The sequence below is a fragment of the Propithecus coquereli genome, unplaced genomic scaffold, assembly GCF_000956105.1.
Source record: "Propithecus coquereli isolate 6110/MARCELLA unplaced genomic scaffold, Pcoq_1.0 Scaffold131, whole genome shotgun sequence".
Lineage (NCBI taxonomy): Eukaryota > Metazoa > Chordata > Mammalia > Primates > Indriidae > Propithecus > Propithecus coquereli.
Genome location: NW_012137303.1, coordinates 396391 through 422619, shown reverse-complemented (window position 1 = coordinate 422619; position 26229 = coordinate 396391). Strand labels below are relative to the sequence as shown.

At 35.8% G+C, this 26229-nt stretch overlaps 1 non-coding gene across 1 annotated transcript; it reads right to left on the bottom strand.

Annotated features, from left to right (window-relative positions):
- Positions 1-8204: 8204 nt before the first annotated feature.
- On the bottom strand, positions 8205-8277 carry TRNAV-CAC. Its single transcript has one exon. It is a non-coding gene; the product is annotated as a tRNA-Val (tRNA).
- Between the last annotated feature and the right edge of the window lie 17952 nt (positions 8278-26229).

The window sequence follows — 26229 nt, the reverse complement described above, 5'->3', positions numbered from 1 at the left end:
ATTAATAAACCTCTATACAAGAATGGTTCACATAAAAAAATCAATTGATGTGATAAACTAGATTAACAGAATAATGGATAAAAATTACACAATCATCTCAATCGATGCAAAAAAAGCATTTCACAAACTTCAGCACCATTTTATGATAAACACTCTCGACAAATTAGGTACAGAATGAATGTAACTCAACATAATAAAGGCCATAGATGACAAGCTTACACCTAACATCATACCGAATGGTGAAAACTAAAGGCTTTTCCTCCAAGATCAGGAACATGGCAAAGATGCTCATTTTCACCACTTTTATTCAACATAGTACTGGAAGTCCTAGACAGAGCCGTTAGGCAAGAAGAAGAAATAAAGAACATCCAAATTTGAAAGGGAGAAATAAATTGTGCCTGTTTGCCTGAAAGACTCTATTAAAAAGAATTGTTAAACCTAATAAGCAAATAGGCTGAGCAAGGTGGCTCGCACCTGTAATCCTAGCACTTTGGGAGGCAGAGGCAGAAGTTCTTGACTGGCCTGAGCAAGAGCGAGATTCTGTCTCTACAAAAAATAGAAAAATTACATGGGTGTGGTCATACATGCCTGTAGTCCCAGCTACTCAGGAAAGCTGAGGCAGGAAGATCACTTCAGCTCAAGAGTTTGAGGTTGCAGTGAGCTATGACAACGCCACTGCACTCTAGCCCGGGTGATAAAGTGAGACCCTATCTCAAAAAAAACTAATAAGCAAATTCAGCATAATTGCAGGATACAAAATCAACACACAGACATCACTTGCATTTCTATACGGTAACTACACACTATATGAAAGAAAAATTAAGAAGACAATCTCATTTATTGTAGCACCAAAAAAATAAAAAAAAAAAAAGGAGTTAGACTTAACCATGGAGACAAAACACCGTACACTGAAGAAAGAAAAATTAAAGAAAATACAAACAAATGGAAAAACATCCTTTATACATCCTTTGGAAATTTTAATACTGTTAAAATTTTCATATTACCCAAGCGATCTGCAGATTCAATTCAGTCTTTATTGAAAATCTCTCTGGCATTTTTACAGAAACAGAAAAAAAGATTATAAAGTTCATATAAGACCATCAAGAATCCCCAAATTACCAAGTCAATCTTGAGAAATAACAAAGCTGGAGGCATCACACTTACAGATTTCAAAATATATTACAAAGCTCCAATTATTAAAACAGTTTGGTACTATTAATGGCATAAAGACAGGTATATAGGTCAACAAAACAGAATAGAGAGCCCAGAGACTAATCCATGAATATATGGTCAACTGATCTTTGGCAAGGGTGCCAAGAACACACAATGGAAAAAGAAAAGTCTCTTCAACAAAGGATGTTGAGAAAACTAGATATCCACATGCAAAAGAATGAAATTGGACCCTTATATTACACCATTCACAAAAATTAACTAAAATGGATTAATGATTTAAATCTAAGACATGAAACTATAAAACTCCTAGAAGAAAATATAGGATGAAAGCTTTAGGACATTGGTTTTGGTAATGACTTCATGAATATGAAATCAAAATCTTGGGAACAAAAGCAAAAATAGATAAATGGGATTACATCAAACAAAAGAGTTTCTGCACAGCAAAAAAATAATAATAATCAACAGAGTAAAAAGGCAACCTATGAAATGGGAGAAAATATTTGCAAACCATATATATGATAAGGAGTTAATTTCCAAAATATATAAGGAACTCCTACAACTCAATAGCACACCCCCCTTCCCCCTGAAAAAAAACCCCAAACCGAAAAACCTGATTAGAAAATGGGCTAAAGACCTGCACTGCCATTTCTTCAAAGAAGATATACAAATAGCAAACAAGTATATGAAAAGATGCTCAATGTTACTAATCATGAAATGCAAATCAAACCAACAGTGAGCTATCGCATAACACCTGTTAAGATCACTATTATTCAAAAAACATAAGACAACAAATATTGGTGAGGATGTGGAGAAATTGGAATCTTTCTACCCTGTTAGAATGCAAAATGGTGCAGCCACTATGGAAAAGTATGAAGGTTCTTCAAAAAATTAAAAATAGAACTACTATATGATTCAGCAATCCTACTTTTGGTTATTTATCCAAAAGAATTGAACTCAGGATCTCAAAGACATTAGTACTCCTATATTTATTGCAGAATTATTCATCATATCCCAGATGCGGAAACAACCTAAATATCCATCAGTGGATGAATGAATAAAAAAAATGTGGCATATACATACAATGGAATATTATTCAGCCTTTAAAAAGAAGGACATTATACTATATGTAACAAACAATATGGATATACCTTGAGGACATTATGCTAAGTGAAATAAATCTCTTACAAATGGACAAATACTGCTTGATTCCACTTAACATATCTAAAGTGATCAAACTCACAGAATCAGAGATTAGAATGGTAGTTGCCAGTGGCTGGGGAAGGGGGAAATGGGGAGTTGCTAATCAATAGACATAAAGTTTGTTATACAAGATGAATAAATTCTAGAGATCTTCTGTACAACATCATACCTATAGTTAACAATACTGTATTGTACTCTTAAGAATTTGTTAAGAGGGTAAATTTCATAACAAGTATTCTCTCCACAAGAGAATAAAATTTTTTAAAAAATTAAAAGAAAAATTGACTTATCTTTACTCTCTCTAGCCAAATGTGAGATAAGACTCACATCATCAAATAACTAAAACTTAAAATCATTTTTTTCTTTTTCCTCAATTCCAATAAATTCTACCATGGGCCCCACAAATCCAGTGCATACAGGCACCATTTCAACTCCAGGAAGGGTTGAGGACAGGGTGGTGAACCCGGGGCCTCGGGGCTACATGTGGCCTTCTGGATCCTTCAGTGCAGCCTTTTGACTGAATCCAAATTTTACAGAACAAATCTTTTTAATAAAGAATTCAATCCACTACAGAAGAGCTTTCCAATAAGCACTAGACAGCTCCTGGCAGTGACAGCTCCTAACAGGACCCTGTGGCTAGAGATCTGGATCTGACTCCAGTACCCAGCCCAGTGTCCCAGAGAGACACAGGCCAACACTGACCCTGAGTAAAAATATGTCTGGAGCAGAAGACATGTAGATCAAGCCCATATAAGATCTAAGTCTCTGGAGGTCTTTTGGGGGATGGGGTTGGAGGGATGGGGGAAACTGAAAGAGAAGGTGGGGAGTGGTGGTCAGGAGGATCAGATTAAGCAGCCACTTCTGCAGGACAGACATTCCCGAATATGCTGAGGGCAGAAACCTTGTCTTACTATCTCCTTTATCTGCAACCCACCCCAAACCACATCTCCACCCCTAGACAAACACAACCTTCACAGAAGAGTTTTGAAAAGATTTCTCACAAGAAAATAAAGTTGCCAGAGATAATTGAGGTCCTTTGTCCAATAGTTGTTGCTGCTGGTTAAAACAGACAAATAAGCAAATTTTGCATTGATATCACAAGTTGTGCTCGTGTGCTCATTAGTCATTGACATATTCTATTTTGGAAGTGCCTGTTCAGATCTTTTCCTCTTATTCCTAAAAATGAAAGATAAATAATTAAGTTACTAATGGGGGAAAAAAAGCATAGAATATTTCTGTGACCTTGAGGAAACAAAGATTTCTTAGACACAAAAATAACTAAACATAAATGTTAAATTGGACTTCATGAAAATTAAGAATTTTATCACAAGACACTATAAAGGTGTTTCCTAGACACAAGTAGGAAGATTTTTGCAATACAAACATGTGGCAAAGAACACTTAATTAGGTGATATAAAGTCAATAATAAGAAGACAAAGAGCTTAATAAAATTCGTGCCACTATGATTTAAAGGGAGCTCTTTTTTGTTTCCTAAATCATGAGAGCTTCACATCTGCCAGATTGTGAAGGTAGGCCAGGCCCACTGGGCAGGTGGGACAAGTGCTGCAAGTGGCGCCTCAGCCTACTAACCCCGGTCAGAAGCTGCACAGGTATAGAGACCAAAGTTAGGGCCCCACAGTGATACCCTGCTTGGGACAAATTTCAGCATTGCCACCCTTGACTGGGGTGGAATTTAGTGAAAAGAGGTAAACAGGTGAAGCTGAAGTAGAGAGAAAAGTAAAAACAATACTGGCAAGAGGTATATCCATCCAATTTCAGGCCAAGGGTATGGCAAATGTGAGAAATGAGAACCACTACACTATGGACGGTGCCGCGAATTCAAAAGTTATCTCTGAAAATTAAAATAGATGTTTCTTGGATGTCCTATGTTAAGTATTGTGAAATTTGTTTTTTCCTTTAGATCATTTTCATATTTGCAGTACATTTTTTCCTTTCCTTATATTTTCCATTTATTAAAACCAACAACATCAAAACTCTGCGACTCAAGATCTAGGAAGGCTTTTGCCCGGTGACCCAAATTTTTCATAAACACTAGGGCAGGAGACTTCAGGCAGAATATGGAGAAAATGGATTTCAATTTCAAATCTGTTGTAGATACTGTCCTATCAATGCACCCAGACATTCACTTCTTAATTGCAAATAACAACTCTTTAGAAACCAATATCACAAGAAAGAGAACTTCGAGACCACCAGTAGTTTGTGGCAGGGAAATGCTTGGCCAGAAGAGACTGTACAGTGAGACCAGACGAGGGGGAAGCCAATGATCACTTATCTTTCAGGCCAGCATGAGAGCAGGGGACAACAGGTGTATCCAGCTATCTTCCAAGAGGTAAGCTTCAGATCACTTGATTCAGCTCCTTATCCTCACACAATTTCCCTCGATTCCTCTAGGCCTTTGTCATTCAGCTGTCTTACTCATAAGTTTTTTGCATATTTCCATGTTTAAAACTTTGATACTGTGCTGTAGATTCCATCTGTTGTTTGTTAGAGTTTACCTGACACTGAAAAATCTACCCATCTTGATACATATGTATCTACTTCATTAGTTGTGACTGCTGCATAGTATGAAATTTATAGCCACTGCAGAACTTAACCATTCTGGTGATAGACATGCAGGTTACCTAAATTCTCTAATTCAAATTGCTATAATGACTAATCTGGGTGAAGCCACTATAGAGCTAAGCTGGAATTTCACTGAGGAACATTCCCAGAAACAGGATTGCTGGATACTACACAAAAAGGCTATACAGAAATAAATAGTTGTTTAATGGCCATGCAGCAAGATCTAAGATCTTACCTTTATTATATGTATAATACAAATGCATACCTGTAAAATTTTTACCATGACAAATCAAAACACAGGAAGGACATTTAACTGACATTGGCCTGACAAAAAGTCTCGGGGGAAGGTGACCTTTTAGGTATATCTAAAATAATGAGTAAACTTGTAATGAAGAAGGAAAGAAGGCATTTTGAGCAGAGAAAATTTTAAGGTGAATGACTTCTTTTTTATTAATAAATATTTTTTGGCTGGACAGGTGGCTCATACCTGTAATCCCAGCACTTCAGAAAGCTGAGGCAGGAGGATCCCTTGAGGCCAGGAATTCAAGACCCTGTCTCTAGTCTCTACCAAAAAAAAAAAAAAAAAGAAGAAGAAGAAGAAGAAAACTTACCCAGGCATTGCAGCACATGCCTGTAGCCCAGCTATGTGGGAGTATCACACAGGAGTATTTCTTGAGACCAGGAGTTCAAGGCTGCAGTGAGCTATTAACTCGCCACTGCACTGTAGCCTAGGCAACAGAGTGAGACCTTGTCTCAAAAAAGAAAAAAGAAAACAAAAACCACAAACATTTTTTGCCTTTAATGATATAAACATATTTTCAACAATGTAGTAATATTTTGTGTTGCTGTCATTTTCAGAGTTTCAGAGTAATGTAGGCAAAGCCATTTCATATAATCTTATAACAGATTCTTTTGTATGTGTGGAAGATCAGTGAATTTCTCAGTAATTCTCTCCCAAGAAAAAGCCCAAGGCCCCAACAGTGGATGTCCCATTATTGAGAATCTTTGCTTGTCATCAAGTCTTTCTCGTTAATGTTAGTGTTAGTACAGTTTTAAATCAGTAGTCCTCTGACCGGTGGGGAATATGTTCTACGCCCCCCAGTGGATGCCTGAGACCAAAGATATTACCAAACCCTACATATACTGTTTTTTTTCTAATATCCATACCTATGATAAAGTTTCACTTACAAAATAGGCACAGGAAGTGATTAATTGCAATAACTAATAATGAAATAGAACAAGTATAACAATATACTGTAATAAAAGTTATGTGAATATCCCCCCCAAATATCTCATTAATATTATTTTCAGACCACAGTTCACCATGGGCAACCGAAACCATACAAAGGGAAAAAGCAGATAAGGGGAGAATACTCTATCCTCTGTCTTCTTTGAGGCTTGGGTTGGAGGACCTGACATGGGTGCAGAAGAGTCATATTTGTCTTAGGCTTATAGCAATCTAGGCTGATCCAAGAAAGAGAGCTGTTTTGTTTGTATAGTGTGATCTTTCAATCCAGTTCATAGATATTGGTCTGTTAATGGATTATATGCAAGTGATGGCCTTCTGATGAAAATTCAACATTCCAACATCACAAGATTCCTTGCCGCTCATTCTTCTACAGTCTTCATGGATTTCCTGGTTTTGCTTCATAGTTGTAGCAGGGAATCTAGTATTGTGCAGTTGTGATATTGAATGTGGCCAAAATCCTATTCAATTGTGCTCACCACAAAGAAATAAACTGCTTAGCCCCTACAGAAGGCAATTTGGCAGGACCTATCAACATTGCAAATGCATGTATCCCTTGATGTGCATTTCCATAAGAATGCAAAGCATGCCTGCACAGGTAACAAATTATTATGTTCAAATTATTCACTGCAGCATTATTTGTAATAGAAAGATTAGAAAAAGGTTATTTATTCTCATAATACAATTTTGTTAAATTATGACACTCTACAATGAAATAGTAAGTATAACATAATTGAAAGAACATAAGGAGGATTTTTATGTACTTATTTGTGCAGATCTATAAAGATATTGTCAGGTGAAAAAAGCAAAGTGCAGAACAAATTGTCTAGAATGCTACCATGGGGGATCGGGCGGGAGAGAATATATATTTGTATTAGATTGTATGTGCACGTTAAAAAATCTTCAGAAACAAAGCAGAAAATTCATGACAATAGTGACCTGTTCACAGCCTGATTCTGGCCTTTTGGGGAGCAGCCTTAATTTGCTGAAGGGCTTCCTAAGGAATGCTAAAGAAATTTCTCACCCTAGCAACTTCTTTGTGGATTATCTGGGCCAAATCCATAGAAGTGAAAGAAGAGAAACTTCCTCCTTCAAGTCTAAGAATTCAGTTTAAAATATTGGTGATGTTTCAGTCAGGGAGCTTGTCTCTGTTTTCATTTAGGCATAGGTACAAGGTGGGAAAGGACTCTTTCCCCTATTTTTCAAAAACATGTAAGAATGAGCTCAGGCATTCTCTATACCAAGTTTTCTCTACTCACGCAGTTTTTGTTTTTGCTCTTTAGTTTCATTGTTAAAGAAGTAATTCGCAAACATTTGGTTGGAGAGTTTATTGAAAAAATGAATGAAGTGCGACAGGTGGATTATGGAAGCATATATAGAAAGAGAAAACTGCTTTGTTACAGTGGAACTTTGACAACGCTGGTTTAGCACACACTTAAGTTTAAAAGAGAAAAGAAATGATTAATAGTTACTAATCAGTTCAGTAGATTAGTTCATCATGCTAGTAATGCAGACATCAAGGCTAGGATCTAATTTTTTTTAAACTCTTGACAGCTTCTAAGTGTTGGTCCACATACTCACATGAAATTGCCACTTATCCATTTCGTGAAAATTTCTCTCTATGCTTAGGGGTAAAGGTCAGACAATGGAATGTCCAGTTCCCCAGGGGGGTCAAAGAGGAGCCATGTTCCCTCTTAGAAATCCCTGAAGAAACTCTTTCTGTGGAAAACCCATACAACTAGCTCTCAACACTTTAAGGAAGCCAATCTTACCTGAGCGACACAGGCGGGATCCTGCACCATAGGATTCTACCCGCTTGACACCATCCAGGCCCCAGAGCTTTAGTTGAGGGAGAGGGGACTACAACATGCTAGAGCGCAGGGAGATGGCTCAAGACAAAGGAGGGAAGACGTGACTTCCTTCAGTTTAGGTGCTTGAGGATATACAGATTCTATCTGGCTCAAATGGAGATTCTCAGAAATGACATTAAAAGGTAGCTTCCTGTTTCCGCCTGGTTTCGAACCAGGGACCTTTCGCGTGTGAGGCGAACGTGATAACCACTACACTACGGAAACGCTTAGTCTGCATTCACTAGGGGGTGGCTATGCCTGGGATATTTTCTACTTTTTTTTTTTTTTGCTGGTAGTCTTTTTATCTTTCCGACTTTCCACTTATTAACATACATCTGATAGTTGGTATTTGCCTAACACAAATTAGTACCAAATTTATATTTACCAATATATTTACCAAAATGCCCAAACTATTCATAATACTAAAAGAAAAAACTGGAAACTTCCTAAATACCCATCAACACTGCGGTCCCCAACCCCCCGCCGCGGCCTGGTACCTGTTCGTGGCCTGATACGAACCGGGCCGCGAGTCACCTCCTGAGCTCCCCACCCCACCACCATCCCCTCCATCCGTGGAAAAATTGTCTTCCATGAAACTTTAGGAACCCAGCCGCACAGCAGGAGGTGAGCAGCGGGCGAGCTCGCATCACCGCCTGAGCTCCTCCCCCCAACCCCCCCCCCACCTGCACACCCACCGCTACCCCCAGTGGAAAAATTGTCTTCCATGAAACCGGCCAAAAAGGTTGGGGACCACTGCCAACAGATTCATTAATAAATTCGCATGAAATAATTTATTGCAACAAGAAAAAACAATCTATAAGTATATGGATGAATCTTACAGACATGTTGATGTTTGCCAAAAGAAACCACACACAAAAAAGGATGTACTCTGTGGCTCCACTGATTTAAATTACAAATTCCCTTCTGTTGTTAGAAGTCACAATAGTTGTTCCTTCTGGGGAGAGTGGGTAGGAACTGGAAAAGAAATGGGGATGTTCTCTGGTTTTCTGGGTGTGTGTATTTTGCATAGAATGATCAGGATAAATATTTGTGTGTGTGTGTGTGTGTGTGTGTGTGTGTGTGTGCATATGAGAGAGAGAGAAAGGGAGGGTGGCAGGGAAAGAAAGACTGATTTATTGAGAAGGATTTGGCTTATGCAATTGTGGGCTTGGCTAGTAAGTGCCAAGGTAATCCACAGGGCAGGCTATCAGAAAAGGCTGGCAATATATTAATACAAACAATATATTAATACAAACAATATATTAATAGAAAATCAAGAAAGCCAAAAGTTTGTTCTTTGAAAAGTTCAGCAACATTGACAAACATTTAGCTAGATTGACCAAGGAAAAGAAAAGAAAGGAAACTCAACTTACTAAAATTAGAAATGAGTGGGAACATTACCACCAATTTTACAGAAATATAAAAGATTATAAGAGAATACTAACAACAGTTATATGCCAGCAAATTGGATAATTTAGATGAAATGGAAAAACTCCTAGAAACACAATCTATTAAGACTGAATCATGAAGAATCAGAAATCTGAATAAACCTATAACTAGTAAGGATATTGAAGCAGCAATCAAAAACCTGTCAAGAAAAGAAGCCCTGAACCAGATGGCCTCACTGGTGAATTCCACCAAACATTTAATGAATAATTATGCAATAAGGATTAAGTACACACTCTTCCACAAAACTGAACAGGAGGGAACAATTTTTAACTCATTCTGTGAGGCCAGCTTTACTCTGATACCGAAACCATACAAAGCCATTACAAGAAGAGAAAGCTACAGACCAATATCTTTTATGAAAATTGACACAAAATTCCTCAACAAAATACCAGCAAACTGAATTTAGGAACATATTAAAAGGATTATACACATATGATTCAGCATATAAAAAATCAGTTAATGTAATATACACTACATTAAGAGAATGAAAGAAAAAAGCACATAATCATTTGAGTTGATGCAAAAATGCATTTGACAACCTTCAAAATTCTTTCATGATAAAAAACACTTAATGAACTAGAAATAGAAGGAAACTTCCTCAACCTGATAAAGACCATTTATGAAAATACTCAATAGTTAAAGACCGAAAGTTTTTTTCTCTAAGATTAGGAACAAGACATGGATGCCTACTTTCACCACTCTACTTAGCATAATATTGGCAGTTCTATTAATAGCAGCACCAATAAAGCAAGAAAAAAAGTTAAGAGGCATCCAAAAGGAACAGGTAAAATTATCTGGCACAGATGACATGATCTTATATGAGGAAAATACTGAAGATTCTACAAAAGAAAAGTTATAGCTAAAAAACAAATTCGCCCAAACTGAAAGATACAAAACTCATTTGTGTCTCTATACTCTATCAATAAACAACCCGAAAAGAAAATTAAAAAAAAAAACAAAAAACCATTTACAATAGCATCAATAAGAAAAAAAATACTTAGGAATAAACTTAATCAAGGAGGAGGAAGACTTATACATTAAAAACTACAAAATGTCACTGAAAGAAATTAAAGATGACACCAATAAACGAAAAGACATTAGTGTTTGGGTATATATTTAATACTACCCATAGCTATCTACAGATCCAATGAAAAGCCTATCAAAAAATCTCAATGATTTTTTTTACAGAAATAGAAAAATCTATCTTAAAATTCATACTGAATCTCAAGGGATCCTAAGTAGCCAAATTATTCTTAAAAAAGAACAAACTTGGGCCAGGCGCAGTGGCTCACGCTTGTAATCCTAGCACTCTGGGAGGCCAAGGGGGGCGGATTGTTTGAGCTCAGGAGTTCGAAACCAGCCTGAGCAAGAGCGAGATCCTGTCTCTACTAAAAATAGAAAGAAATTCATCGGACAACTAAAAATACATAGAAAAAATTAGCCAGTCATGGTGGCGCATGCCTGTAGTCCCAGCTACTCGGGAGGCTGAGGCAGAAGGATTGCTTGAGCCCAGGAGTTTGAAGTTGCTGTGAGCTAGGATGACGCCATGGCACTCTAGCCCGGGCAACACAGTGAGACTCTGTCTCAAAAAAAAAAAAGAACAAACTTGGAGGCTTCATACTGCCTGATCTCAAAATTTACTATAAAGCTATAGTAATCAAAACATTATGGTACTGGCATAAGGACAGACATATAGACCAATGGAATAGAATAGAGAGCCCAGAAGTAAACTCTTAAATTGTGACAAGGGTGCCAAGACCATTCAAATGGAGAAAGGACAGACTTTTCAACAAATGGTGCTGAGAAAATTGGATACATGCAAAAGAATGAACTTGGATGCTCACCTTATAACACATATAAAAACATAACTCGAAATGGATCAAAGACCTAACTATAAGAGCTAAAACCATAAACTCCTAGAGAAAAATATTGGGGGAAATCTTTATGACATTGAGTTTAGCAATGATTTCTTGGATATCATGCCAAAAGCACAGACAACAGCAACAAAAATAGATGAATAAGACATAAAAACTTTTGTATATTCAAGGACACTATCAAGAGAGTGAAAAGACAAACCATGGAATGGAAGAAAATATTTATAAAGCATATGTCTGATAAATGGTTAATATTCAGAACATATAAAGAACTTCTACAACTCAAAAATAGAACAACCCAATTCAAATTGGACAAAGCACTTGAATAGACATTATTCCATAGAAGATATACAAATAACCAATAAGCACATAAGAAAATGTGCAACCATTTTTTTAACCATTAGAAAAATGCAAATCAAAACCACAATGAGATACCATCTCAGATCCCTTAGGATGGCTATTAGAAAAAAGAAAGGAAGAAACTGAAAAGCCAAATAAATATCAGAGAGGATATGAAAAATTAACATCCTTGTGCATTGTTGGTGGAAATACAAAATGGTGTAGTCACTGTGGAAAACAATATGGCAGTTCCTCAAAAAATTAAACATATTGCCATATGATCTAACAATTCCACTTCTAGGTGTTTACCCAAAAGAATTGAAAGCAGCAGCTCAAACAGATACTTGTACACCAGTATCCATGGGAGCATTATTGACAATAGCCAAAAGATGGATTCAACATACAATGGAATATTTTTCAGCCTTAGAAAGGAATGAAATTCTGATACATGCTACAACATGAATAAACCTGGAGAATATTATGGTAAGTGAAATAAACCAAACAGGACAAATATTGTATGATCCACTTGTATTAGGTATACAGAAAAGTAAATTCATAGAGACAGAGAGTGGTTAACAATGGCTGAAGAGCTGGGGAGGGGGATTTTTGTTTTTTGGGAACAGAGTTTCAGTTTGGGATGTCAAAAAGTTCTGGAAGTAGAGAATGATGACGATTCCACAATATACTTAATTTTAATGAATATACTTAATTTTATTGAAATGTACTCTTAAAAATGATTAAAATGGCAAATTTTATATTGTGTATATTTTACCACTATAAAAAATTCCATGGGGAAAATATACATAAGGATGTAAAGTATATGGTCTAGAAAAGTAAAAGGTATAGAAAAATATGAAACACAAAGGCTAACCATAAAAAAAGTTGGTGTAGCTGTACTAACATGAAATTATATAGAATTTAATACATGGGGTATTAACATAAAGACATTTCATAACAATAAAAGAGAGGCATTCATAGTGATAAGAGACATTTTATAAAAGATACATAACAATTCTAAATGTGTATGCATCTAATAACATAGTTTCCAAATGTATAAATCAAAAATGACATGAAAACTCATGTCCACACAAACATATGTACACAATTGTTCATAGCAACGTTATCTATGAAGTCAAAACATCGTAAACTACAAAAATGTCTTTCAATAGGTGAATGCCTAAATAAACTGTGGTTTATCCATACCATGGAATACTATTTACTCAACAGTAAAAAGGCAGGCACTATTAATACTACCAATTACGTAGATCTCAAGAGCACTAGGCTATGAAAAATGCTCATTTTAAAAGGTCAACTACTGTATGATTCCATTTATATAACATTCTCAAAATGAAAAAAAATCATAAGAGACTAAGAACATATTAGTAGTTGTCAAGGGGAGAGGGGGATGGGTGTGACTAAGGAAGGAGTAGCAACCAGAGGGAGATTCTTGTGGTGATAGAATTGTTTTGTATCTAGTTCCTAGCAATAGTTACACGAATCTACACATGTAATGAAAATGACCTAGAACTATACATATACATTGTAGCAATGTCAAATTCCTGGGTTTGATAGTATACTGTAGTTATATAAGATGTAAGCATTGGGGAAACTGGATTAAGGGTACAGGGGACTTCTCTGTACTTTCTTTGTAACTTCTTGTAAATTTGTGATTATTTCAAAATTAAAAGTTCATAAAATATGATGGAACTAAAAATAGAGAAATCCACACTGGTGGCTGGAGGTTTTAACATACTCCCTCCAGTAATAGAACAAGCAGATAAATAATACAATCAGTAAGGATATAAAAGATTTTAACTATATTCTTAACCAAACAACTTGACCTCTTAGATTTGTGTAAGACACGATACCAAACAACTGCCAAATACACTTACAAGTTCACATAGAAAATTCACAAAAAGTGGACAATTAAGAAAACCTCTCTAAATATTAAAGGGCCAAAATAATAAAATGTTATCTAATCAATATAGAATTAAAGTAGAAATCAGTAACACAAAAAAATGAGAATATCTCCAAATGTCGAAGGATTAACATCACATTCCTAAATAACCTATGGGTCAAAGACAAATCACAACGGAAATTAGAACTAGTTTGAACTAAAAAATAATGAAGTACAACATATCCAAATTTGTGGATAGGTCCTAAAACAGTTTTTGTAAAGAAAATTATAGATTTAAATGCATATGTTATCTGATTTAGCATGTAAGAAGCTAGAAATGGCCTCTCTATCTTAAAAACAAGTAAAAAGCTCAACCAAAAAATCAACAACTCCTCTTAGATCTGTCAGAGAAGTGAGGTCACAGGGCAAACCACTTCTCCCAAAAGTGGAGAGACAGGTAAATACAGAGAATCACAACTTAGCAGAGCAGAAACCCAGAGAGAAGCTTCCTTGTGAACCAGTTTTGGAGTAGGGAAACCTGAACTGTATTTAATTAATTGCTGGAGGCTTTCTGTGGACCAGTATGAGAGAAAAAAAATCTCTAGGATCCAGTTATCTGGGCCCCACAATTTTGTGAATTTGACCTCAGGAGCTCAACCTGGTTCTCAAAGTGAATATGAGAGAAAAATCCCCTCTGCTTCTGGCGGAGAAGGGGAAAAAGAATATTTTTGAAATATGGCAGAGCATTCTGTTTTTCCTGACAAGGTCTTCCCTCAGCAGAAACTGTTTAACCTAATCTGCTGGCGTTTTGTCAGAGCTTGAATGACTTGGGAAAAGGGAAATAACCAACTCCAGCCTACTCTATCCCTCTAGTCCCACCTAAAATGGGGAAAAAACCTGACAAGTATGTTTCAGGTTCACAGTCTAGAAGCATAGGGTCACTAAAATACTGAGACTTACTCATAGGAATATAGAACACTTTTCTTTTCCCTACACCTTGCCACCACATTACTAAAGGCCTATTTCTAGTAGTCCCTTTTACCCAGTACAGCATGTTTGGCCATGAAGAAAAAAAATAATAATAAGACATACTAAAAGGCAAAATACACAGTTCGAAGAGAGAGAACCAGACTCAGATATGGCAGGGATGTTGGAATTATCAGACCAGGAATTTGAAACAACTATGCTTAATAAGCTAAGGGCTCTAACGGATAAAGTAGATGACATTCAAGAAGAAATGGGCAATGTAAGCAGAGAGATGGACTTTCTAAGAGGAACTAATAAGAAATACTAGAGATTAAAAAAAAATGAAGGGAATGAAAAGACAAGTCACAAACTGAGAAGATATTTGCAAGGGACATATCAGATAAAGTACTGTTATTCAAAATATACAAAGAACTGTTAAAACTCAGCAGTAAGAACACAACCCAATCAAAAAATGGGTCAAAGACCTTAACAGTCACCTCATCAAAGAAGTAATGCAGATGGCAAATAGCATTTGGAATGATGTTCCACATCATATGTTCAGGGAAATGCACATTAAAAACTGAGATACCACTACCATACCATACATGACCCATTAGAATGGCCAAAATTGAGAACACTGACAACACCAGATACTGGAAAAGATGTGGAGCAACAGGAACTCTCATTCATTGCTTGTGGGAATGCAAAATGATACAGCCTCTTTGGAAGACAATTTGGCAGTTTCTTTAAAAATTAAACATATTTTTATCATGTGATCCAACAATTGCACTCCTTGATATTTTTACCCAATGAATTTGAAAGTGTATGTCCACAAAAGACCTGCACATGAATGTTTATCACAGTTTCATTCATAAGTTTCAAAACTTGGAAGCAACTAAGATATTTTTAAATAGGTGAATGGATAAACAAACTGTGGTATATCCATACAATGAAATATTATTCAGTGATAAAAAGAAACGAGCTATAAAGCCATGGAAAAACCTTACATGCATATTGTTAAGTGAAAGAAGATAATCTGAAGGTCTATATACTGTATGATTCCAACTATTTGACATTCTGGAAAAGGCTATAGAGACATTAAAAAAGATCGACGGTTGACAGGGGGTTGGGAAAGGTGAGGTATGAATAGGTGGAACAAAGGGTGTTTCTTAGGGCGGTGAAATTATTTTATGTGATGCGTGAGGCTATAGTGGTGAATATGTGACCTTATGCATTTGTCAAAATCCATAGACCTGTACAACACGGAGTGAACCCTAATGTAAACTACTGACTTTAGCTAGCATCAATATTGTATCGCTATTGTATAAATATCGGTTCACTCATTGTAACAAATGTACCACATTAATGCAAGATGTTAATAATGTTAATAAGGGCCGGGGGCGGTGGCTCACACCTGTAATCCCAGCACTTTGGGAGGCTGAGGCGGGAGGATCCTTTGAGCTCAGGAGTTTTAGATCAGCCTGAGCAAGAGCGAGACTCCTGTCTATACTAAAAATAGAAAGAAAATTAGCTGGATAACCAAAAAATATATAGAAAACAAAAATTAGCCGGGCATGGTGGCACATGCCTGTAGTCCCAGCTACTCAGGAGGCTGAGGCAGGAGGATCACTTGAGCCCAGGAGTTTGAGGTTTCTGTGAGCTAGGCTGATGCCACGGCACTCTAGCCCGGGCAACACAGTGAGACTCTGTCTCAAAAAAAAAAGGCAAACATGGGGGTAACATATTGTAAATAATTTTTGCTGTTTAAAAATGGAAAGATTTTGTTATCTTAAATAATCAAAGAATTAGAAAAAGAGATAGTCCTAGCAGTTAAATTCTGCCATTTTGGGAGATAATGAACTGAATTATTACCACAATGGCACAGCATGGGGGCTTTTGAAAGGGGTTGCAGGTTGGGTTTAGAGTTACCCATAACCCCAAGGTTAAACAAAAGCCAGCAACAAAACCAAAGGATCACTAAAAGAGAATCAAAATTGAATCTTTATTGTGCTACCACAGATAAATGTCTAGAGCTCAGAGATCAGGAGCTGGACTTGCTGTGGGATCCGGAAGTTGCCAGTCGGGGAAGGACCACAACAAGCTTGAAAGGATTCAGTGCCTGGGAGGGGAAGACAAGTGTCTTAGGTGGGCTTTTACTCCTAAGTGACTCATGGCACCAAACCGTCAAAGACAAAACTGGATAAGTGAGGAGGTTGATTTTATTCAGGCTATTGCCATCAGAAAAGCACTCTGGATCTGAAGATCAGAGTATCTCTTGTGGGGTGGTTGCCTTAGAATTTTATAATAAAGAGGGGTAGACAGTTACAGATGAGGTTATTTACATTTGGAATTACTTGCAATCAGGAGACAGACAGATGACAATCAGACAGATGAATAAGAAATGCTTATCTCTGTGTCTTGCTAATTTCAAGGACATTGCAGAAAACAGCTAACATAGCTGGCCTGAGACTGCTACCCTTAGAAAAACCTGCTTGCAAGATTGGCCCTTGGCTGGCATCTGGGAACTTATCTGAGGAGGGTTTCCACCATTTCCTAAGTGATATGAGTAGCTCCCTATGACTAAACTGTTTGCGTAAACAATACAGTTTATGCTCTGGACATCTGCTTTCTTTTTGAAAGTCTGGAGTTCTGGTACATGCTAGGCAGAGTGTGCCTAGCAATAAATATCCTGGGTGCTGAGTTAAATGAACTCTCCTGGTGGATTTTTCACGTGTTGTCACAATTTATGGCTGGGAATTAAGCACATTCTATGTGATTTGCCTGTGGTTTGCTGTGCACTTTTGTCCATGTGCAATTTCCCTTTGCTGAATTTGCTTTGTATTCTTTTGCTTTAACCAATCATAGTCGTGAGTATGACTATATGTTGAATCCTGTGCGTCCTTCTAGCCAACCATTGAACTTGGGAGTGGTCTTGGAGACCCACAAAACAGGGACACACAGTTCTACTTTTAGCTAATCACTCATGAAACAAAGAATGGGAAGTTGGCTAGGAGCTAAAGGGGAAAAATTTGTGTATGGCCTTATCAGCAGGTTCAGGCAAATGAGAAGAGGTTTGTATTTGGCTTTGTCAGTAATTAAGTAGTACAAAGTTTTACGTTATGTAGGAGATAAGGTTTGTTGACTTCAAATATCTCATGAATTTTTTGATATGGGATTTGCTAAATTATTATTCTTTCAATTACCCAAATAATGGACACTTTCTTAATATAAATATTCTATACAATACAGGGAAAACACCAAAAATATCTCCCCCTCCCCCGAAATGTCACACCTTTTCCCAGAAATAATCACTATTCCTAGACCGGAGTCTTTAGTTTGTATCATAGAGAATTTGACAAAACCAAATTTATAGTCTTCAGTAAATATTACGCATGTGCCTAATTCTTAATTTTTCCAATATTTATGCAAGCCTTCATAGACCCTCTAGATTTTTTAAAAGCCATCTTCTTGAAATTAAATTAATATTTTGTATCGTTCCAAATGGGTTTGAGTCCCGTTTCAGACCCTAATTATTAGAAGCTATTTAGATTAAATTAAATCAATCCAACTATATATATATTTTTCTGCTAACTTGCTTTCTCAAAGTTTCTGAGACCAGGAATGAGAGAACCAGAATTCATGGTGAAATTTTAAACTCCAACCAGGAGCATGTAGCAGATGTAGAATTAAAAAAAAAAAAAAAGTTTAGTTTATTGTACTGTACTTAAAGCATAATTAATTGAGCACCATGAATAATGAGAAATCCCAAAGTCAGTTCCTATCCCACCATTTTACAACATTTTAATCTATGAACAGGAAGCATTCATTTTATGCATAATAGCAAAGAGGTTATTTCATTGTATTTTAGTATTCAAATACCACGTTTTTTTTCTCTGTGAAACAGTGTAGGAAATGATTTTGTTAGGATCAGTGGGTTCCAATAATATCCTTATCAAGTGTCTGAACTCTTTCTTAACAAAAAACAAAGACTTTAGTGGTTAATGTGGGTAGCACACCGAGTTCTGCCTAATTCTTTTAAGATGAGGTCCTAAATTCAAGCTCTTCACATCTTGATCACCTCTATTTTGTCCTTGTTTCTTGAATTTTCCTAAGCTTAACTTCTGCTTCTGAGTAAAATTATGTAGGATATAGAATCCCAGTACTCCCACCACAAAAAAAGAAAGTTAGGTGAATTAGAATTATAAAAATCCTATTTGTAAAGACATTGGAGTGTTATGGAAATAATGATAAGTATATGAATCGGAATTCCAGAGAATGGGGCATCCTTCTGTGGTGAGCTGATAATCATTCGATTTTTGATTTTGTTTTGTAACATACTGAGATTGGCTTGGCTCATGTAGAAAGACTACTGGAAGAAAGAGCAAACCGGTAAGTACTTGGGTAGTTAAAGGAGCTGACATTACAGATTAGAAACTAGAGGAGCCCCAAGTAAGATTAATTTTCCTGATGAGACAATTGGTAGATTTGGGGATTACACATGGGACCTGGGGAGTTTGGTTCAAGGCTTCTAAAGATAGAATAAAATCTTACTTTTACGGTGTTGAAACACAAAGTCCCAGCAGAGAAAGGCAGCTACCACATATACACAGCTGGTCTCCCTTTCAAGTCATTTGCCTGATTTGAACTGTGGGAGACTGGAGACAAAAGCTCAAAATATTCGAGGGACAGAATTGCATTCCCTACATGCTTCCAGAGCTGAAGAGACAGACATCTGGTAGGCTCTCAAAAAATAAAATGCTCAGGAAAAGTCAAGAAACAGGAACAAACTAAAGGTGATAAAGACGTGAAGATTTAAGCAGCATGATTAGCGAACCTTATCTAATTATCTAAAACAATACATAAAACAATGGCAGAATGTATGCTATTTACAAATGCACATGAAACATGTATCAAGATAGACCATATGTTGAGCCATAAATCAAATTTCAACAGATTTCCAAAGGTTTAAGTTATGTAGACTGTACTCTCATATCATAATGAAATTAAATTATAAAGCAATGAAAATATTTATCCAGAAAATCTCCAAATGTTTGGAAATTAGGCAACAAACAGACTTCTAAGTAACCCTTAGTAAACAAATAAATAATCAAATGGAAAATGAAAATATGTAGAACTGAATGATAATGAAATTATGACATTAAAAGTAGTGGGATGTTGTTAAAACAATGCTGAGAGGAAAATTTATGTCTCTAAATGTGTATGTTAGAAAGAAAAGCTTGAAAATGAAATATTTAACCTCCCATTTCAAGAAGCTAGATAAAGAAGAGCAAATTAATCCTAAGAAAGTAAAAGAAAGGAAATCCTAAAAATAAGAGCAGAAATCTATTAAAATGAAAGCAAATGTAAAATAGAAAAAAATCAATAAAACAAGAAAGTTCTTTGAAAGATGAATAGAATTAATAAATTATGAGCAAATGATAAAATGGAGAAAATATAAATTACCAATATTAGAACAAAAAATATAAGATTATATTATTCACACCTTTATGGCAATGAAGTTAACAGTTTAGGTGAAATTTAGATGAAAAACACAATTTGTCATAGCTGACACAAGAAAAAATAGAAAATCTGATCTGTCTTATATTCATTCGTTAAAGATATGGAATCTCTACTTTGACATTTTCCTGCAAAGAAACTTTAGGTTCACATAGATTCACTGGTGAATTCTTCCAAATATTTAAGAAAGAGATCATATAAATTGTACATGAAGTCTTCCAGATAATATGAAAAGAGAGAAAGATTCCCAGCTGATTTAATGAAATTAGTAGGATACTGATATTAAAACCCGAGTAGGTCCATGCAAAGCTGGGGCCCTAAAACAAAAACAAAAATAAAAACAGAAACAAACAAACAAAACCTGAGTATGACATTACAAAATAAGAAAACTACAGGTCAATATATCTCAGAAAAGTAGATGAAAAATCCTAAATAAGGTATTAGCAAATGAAATCCAGCCACATATTTTAAGAATAATCTATTATGATCACATGGAGCTTATTCTATAAATATAAGATTGGTTTAATATATAAAAATTAGTATAGTTTACCACACTAAACACTAGAAAAGAAAAATTACATGTACATCTCAATAGATGCAGAAAATAATTTATTAAAGTTCAAACCTCATTTATAATTACAGTTCATGCAAACTAGGGAAAAGAAGATTTTCTTCAATCTAATAGAGATTATCTAGAAAAAACCCTACAGTTAACCTTATACTCAATAGTGAAATATTGAAATCTTTTTTTTGAGATTAGGAACAAAACAGGGGTGTCCACTATCACAACCTCTATTTAGCATTGTGCTGGAGGGTCTAAACAGTGGAATGAGGCAAGAAAAGAAAGAATATAAAAACTAGAAAGAAAGAAGTAAAATCACCACTAACTACACATGACATGGTTGTATACATAAAAATCCAAATTATCAAAAAACAATTAGTATTAATAAGTACATTTAATAAATGTACAGCATATAAAGTAGATATACAAAAATAAATAGTATGTCTCTACACTAACAATAACAATTAGAAAATGAGATTTAAAAAGAAATACCATTTACAAACATCAAATACAGAGAAGTTAATCTTTTCAGTTAACACTTTGAAAACTACCAAACATTGTTGAAAGAAATTAAAGGAGACCTAAAGGAATAAAGAAATGATCCTGGCAAGAAGATTCAATCTTACTAGTATATCAATTCTCCCCAAATTGACCTATAGATTCCATGCAACTACAAACAAAATACCAGCAGGGATTTTTTTGGGGGGTGGCTAGAGATTGACAGTTGGTTCTAAAATTTATATTGAAATAGTAATTTTTAAAATTCCAGAATAGACAAAGCAATCTGGAGTCAGAAAAATAATACTGAGGCCCTTTATTATCAGGTATTATTACTTATTTTAAAGCTATGGAAATTAAGACAGTGTGGTATTGGTTTAAAGACAGACATATACACCAATTGGACAGAATAGAGTTTAGAGAAGAAAAAAAAACCCAACCACACAAACATACTGTTTTATGACAAAGTAGACATTTCAGTTCAGTGGGAAACAATTAACTTTTCAATAAATAATGTTGGGTTAATTGAAATCATATGGGAAAAATGAATTAGATCTCCGTCTCACACCATACATATATTCAAAAGGGAACATAGACTTAACTGTTAAAGTAAAACAATAAAACTTCTAGAGAAAAACAGAAGAGAATGGCTTTATGATCTTGGTTTAGGCAAATATTTTGGAAACAGAATACAGAAAGCACTGACATAAGATTGATAAATTATGAGCTTAACTTCATTAAAATTTAAAACTTCAAAGGATCTGAATAGACATTTCTCAAAAGAAGACATACAAATGGGCAACAGATATATGAAAAAATGCTCAACATTATTCATCAGAGAAATGCAAATCAAAACTAGAATGAGATATCATCTCACCCTAGTTAAATGGCTTTTATCAAAAAGACAGGCAATAACAAATGCTGGCAAGGATGTGGAGAAAGGGGAACCCTTTTATACTGTTGATGGGAATGTAAATTAGTGCAACCACTATGGAGGTTCCTCAAAAAACTAAAAATAGAACTATCATATGACCCAGGAATCCCACTGCTAGGTATATATCCAAAAGAAAGGAAATCAGTATATCAAAAAGATATCTGCACTCCCATGTTTATTGCAGTGCTATTAATAATACCCAAGATTCAGAATCAACCTAAGTGTCTATCAGTGGATGAATAGATAAAAAAACTGTAATATTATGCAATATTATATATATATATACATTATATATCCACAAACAAGAATGAAATCCTACCATTTGAAACAACATGGATGGGACTGTAAAAATTATGTTAAGTCAAATGAGCCAAGCACAGAAAGGCAAATCTAGCACGTTCTCATTCATATGTGGAAGTTAAATATTAAAACAATTGATCTCATGGAGACAGAGAGTAGAATGATGGTCACCAGAGGCTGGGAAGGGGGGGGTGCAGATAAAGCGGAGATGGTTAATGGGTGCAAAAATATAGTTAGACAGTTAGATCAAATGAATAATATTTGATAGCACAACAAAGTGACTATAATCAACAAGTTAGGGTATACTTTAAAATAACTAAAAGAGTGGAATTGGAATGTTCCTAACACAAAGAAATAATAAATGCCTGAGGCGATAAAAAAAAAAATTTTAAACTTCCAACTACAAAATTAGGAGAGCTAAAGGCATTCCATAAACTGGAAGAAGATATTTGCAATAAATATATCTGACAAAGGACTGTAGTCACAATATATAATGAATTCCTACAAATCAATAAAGAGAGATTGGCAATCAACCCAATTTATTTATTGATTTATTTTTAATTTTTTTGAGACAGAGTTTCACTCTACTGCCCAAGCTAGAGTCAGTGGTTCTATCATAGCTCACTGCTGCCTCAAACTCCTGGGCTCAAGTGATCCTCCTCCGTCAGCCTCCCAAGTAGCTGAAACTACAGGAACATGTCACCAACCTGGCTAATTTTTAAATTTTTCGTTGAGACAGGATCTTACTATGTTGCCCAGACTGGCCTCAAATTCCTGGACTCGAACAATCCTCCCTTCTCACCCTGCCAAAGTGCTGGGATTACAGGCGCTGAGCCACAGCACCTTGCGCAATCCAAATTTTTAAATGAAAGAAAAAACATATGGAAAGGTATAAAATATCATTAATCATCAAAAATTCAAGTTAAAATCACAAAGAGCTATCACTACATCTTAGATCAAATGGCTAAAATGAAAATGACTGACAATATCAAGTTCTGGCTAGGCTGTGAAGCAACCAGAAGCCCCATACATTGTTGTCAGTACTGTAAACTGGCACATTCATTTTGGAAAACTGTTTAGCAGTGTAAAATAAAGTTAAACATACATATATCCTATGACCCAGCAATTCTATCTATCCGTCTATCTATGTATCTATCTATCTATCCATCCATCCATCTATCTGATAAATGAATGCTTATATTCACCTAAATCCATGTACAAGAAGGTTCAGGGAAGTGCTTTTTATATTAACCCCAATTTGGAAACAGTTCAAATACCTACCAATACTAGAATGAATAAGTAAATTGTGGTATATCTGTAAAATATAAGTCGATGAAAAGAAACAGACTGCTTTTCCAGGTAAAAACATAGATCAATTTCAAAGACAATATTGAGCAAAAGAAGTCAGACATAAAAATGAGATTCAATTTGAATCAATATATATGAAGTAAAAAAAAAAAAAGGCAATACTTATCTGAAAGAGTTCAGGACAGTGGTTAACTTTGGAAGGGTGCAAAATAAAAGGGAGCATGAGAGAGCTAATGATGTGTTACCAAACAGGAATGTTAACTTGTAAAGTTTATCAAGCTGTACACTTAAGATTTGTGGAAGGACCGCCCTGGGCCTAGAAGAATCTCTCTCCCCCATCTCGTCATCACCTCTATGTCCAGTCACTTCTCGATTATGGGCGGGTTTCTTTTGCCAAGACTTAAGGGCTAACCTGGTGCCTGGGCATTGTCCTGCAGGGCAGTTGAGCAGATGTAAGATTTGAGTCCAATTTCTGTATCTTCCTACCGACTTGAGCTTGTGTCAGCAAGTAATTATAATAGGAGCGGGGGAGAGAAATGGTGTCTAGTCATTCAATTGGGGCTGATTTTATGCAATGAGACTGCAGCTTATTTCTACTTAAGATCATTTTTGCTAAAGATGTAGATAAACTAAGGCATACTCACCCCATTCGAGACCCGAAAATTTTAACCTTTGCTTGGGAACCCAGTGCTTCTTTCTCTTCCTCCACCTCCCTTCCTGCTCCTTTCTCTCTCTGCATCCCTACCAGTCATCTTAGCAATTCTCACTCATACTTTGATCCCATTTTCTATTTGTTGTACTTGCTCATTCAATCCTCAGACAACCACTGGCTTTCTCCCTCTCCTGATCTTGGGTTATCTGATGAGTCATGAAACCAGACAGATTGGTTCCACCACAAATTAAGGCTTGAGTTGGGCATCACTCAGCAATGCTTTTATTCCTTCTTGATGCACTTTCTTGAATGTTTACCTAGGCTTTCGTTCCATCCTTTTTCCTCGGCCGGGATTCTACCCCCTGACTTTATTGACAGTCTGGATGACCTTGGCTACTGCTGTGTTGAGAATCGGACACGAGGTTCAGCAACATCTCCCTTTCTCCTTCTTTGAATACCTGTCAATCTATTCCTTTATTTTTATTCTCATCAGTTAGTAACTCAACTCAGATGACTGTATGATAATTGCCTCCAAACTGCTGTCTCTGTCTCCAGTATCATTTACCCATCCGTCTAAAAAAAAAAAAAAAAAAAAAAAGAAAAAAATTAAAAAAAAAAAGATTTGTGTACTTTATGTAACTTACAGTACTTTAATAGAATAGAGGAGGACAATTGAAAGAATAAGATAGTTGAGCGCCAAGTTAGAAATCATCCCAGAGGGTGTCTTGAATTCTAGGAAGTCTCCCATTTCAGCAGGAAGCTTTGAACCACCAAATCCTTACGCCTACCCAATTCATATCCTTAGGAACCACAAATTTTCTTACTTTCTCTGAAATGCAACATCCAAAAAGGAAACTAGTAGTAGGGTTACGACTATCTGAAAGGAACTGACAAAAGTGTGGTTACTACTAATGGCCAAAATAGTTCAGTTGGGATTGAGTGTCAGACTGAAGATCTAAAGGTCCCTGGTTCTAATCCTGGGTTTCGGTGGGTGTTTTCTTTCCGTTTTGCACGAGGTGTTCACGTATGGGCTGTGTAAACCGAAATATAGATCCAATACCAAATCTCTGTCATTTGCAAGTATTTAAGTGCACAGTGCCATTTATAGGCTACATATTCTTACCCTTATCATGAAATAGGCTTTTGTAAATCTTTTCACAAAATACAGTTCCACGTCTGTACATACATATACGTTCCTCTGCAGCTTCCAGTAATTCCTTGAGGAAAAGGAATAAAACTTATTCACTCTCTTTTTTAGTGTGCATTTAGATGTTGTATTTAAATAAGATGCATATATAAAAATTAGGGTATAAGCACTTTCAACTCTCCCTTTAACTTCTTCTGTTTCTGAATTCACTTAGAATTTGGTCTGATAAATCCTTATATTATTGTCAGCACTTTGAATCTTATAAAAAGGTTTGCTTATTTTATACAGCATTTTAGTCATTTTCAGTCAGTTGCAGGGACAGTTCCTGTGCCTGGCTAGTCATTTTATTGTGCAGAGAAGCAAGAGATAGCATCTTAAACATAAATTGAATTGAGTAGTATTAAGATTATATGTGATTACATACACACACACACACACACACACACACACACACACACACCAAACACATATATACTGTAAAATAAAATAAACCAAGCAAAGTTTCACCCGCCTGTAAGTCTCAGCAGCTTGGGAAACAGATGCCGGAGGATCACTTGAGCTAAGGAGCGGGAGGCCAGCTTAGCCAATTTTGTGAGATCACGTCTGTCTCTAAAAAATGAGGAAAGAAGAAAGGAAAGAAAGAAAGAAAGAAAGAAAGAAAGAAAGAAAGAAAGAAAGAAAGAAAGAAAGAAAACAAAAGAAAGAAAGAAAAGGAAGGAAAGAAAGAAAAGGAA